This window comes from Pseudochaenichthys georgianus, chromosome 7, assembly GCF_902827115.2.
Source record: "Pseudochaenichthys georgianus chromosome 7, fPseGeo1.2, whole genome shotgun sequence".
Classification (NCBI taxonomy): Eukaryota; Metazoa; Chordata; class Actinopteri; order Perciformes; family Channichthyidae; genus Pseudochaenichthys; species Pseudochaenichthys georgianus.
In genome coordinates, this window is record NC_047509.1 from 38,516,813 (window position 1) to 38,518,015 (window position 1,203).

The window sequence follows — 1,203 nt, forward strand, 5'->3', positions numbered from 1 at the left end:
GCAAGTGGTATGATCACTTATGTGATTACAACCTGGTACAAAGCACACAGGCATCTTGTAAATGTGAATTTATTTTTAGCAATCTCTTATTTATTGGAGGGAATAAATCAGTTATGAGATCTTCTTCTTCTTCGCTTTAATTACGAGTCGCAACCACTTGGAGCATTATCGCCTGTGACATCACTTACGCGAGCCAGAATGGGATTTGTAGTCTTTGTGGTCGCGTATTTTTCATAGTCTTATATTTCAACAGTTTTACGACAAAATGTGACTTTTTTGACATGGAACTTATTGTTTAAGATTGACAAACATCATATGTGTAGTTTGTGGCACAATTCAAACGGGATCAAAAGATACGTTTTCTCTCTCCATTGAATTCAATGTAAATGTTTCGCTTCCGGGGTCCCATGGGCCGGAAGTAGATGGGCGTGACTTCGCCTCTCTATATGGCGCTGCCCCCTCCCCCCGTTGACAATTTACTAGCGATAACGAGGGCCGGTCGAGATTCCCGGGCTGATTTTTAGTCCCAGTACGCCACTGAACGTAGCTATTATGTAAGGTGCTGGTGTATAATATATACTAACTGTGCTTCCCCCCCCCCAAAAAAAGTTGTAAATCAAACAAGTGAAGTACATGTTATAAAGCCGTGGAGGGCTGGAGTTTATAAACCAAAGAGTAACCGCCCTGACGGGACGCTGTAAGCGAACGCACCCGCAAGGACACCTGGCCTCCTATTGGTTGAGGGATTTTGACAGGATTGTTGCACAAAAGTTTCGAGCACGCACAGAATAATTCTGAGAGCAGAAAAAGCTTCGAGCGCGCACAGAATAATTCTGAGCAGCAATATATCTGAGTGCAAGCGTACAGTTTGAGCACAAGCAGAGCAAATCTAAGTGCAAGCAGGCACTATTTGAGTGTGAGGGCACTATTTGAATGCGAGGACAGAGTTTGAGGGAAATAAATACATAAATTGTATTCATAATAATTTTTATTTTTCGTCAGAATGTATTATGGTGGTGCATTAGTTACGAATTTTTGTAACTAATGCGATTGATTTTACAGTGATATCTGCATTACTGATCAACTTAAAAACACCAGACTATCCTTGTTGATTATACAACATTGATTGGTTTAAATTGTTTACAATGCTTTTGTAATTTCCCCCTTCGATTCGGAGAAACAAATATTTGTTCAGTTTAGGAT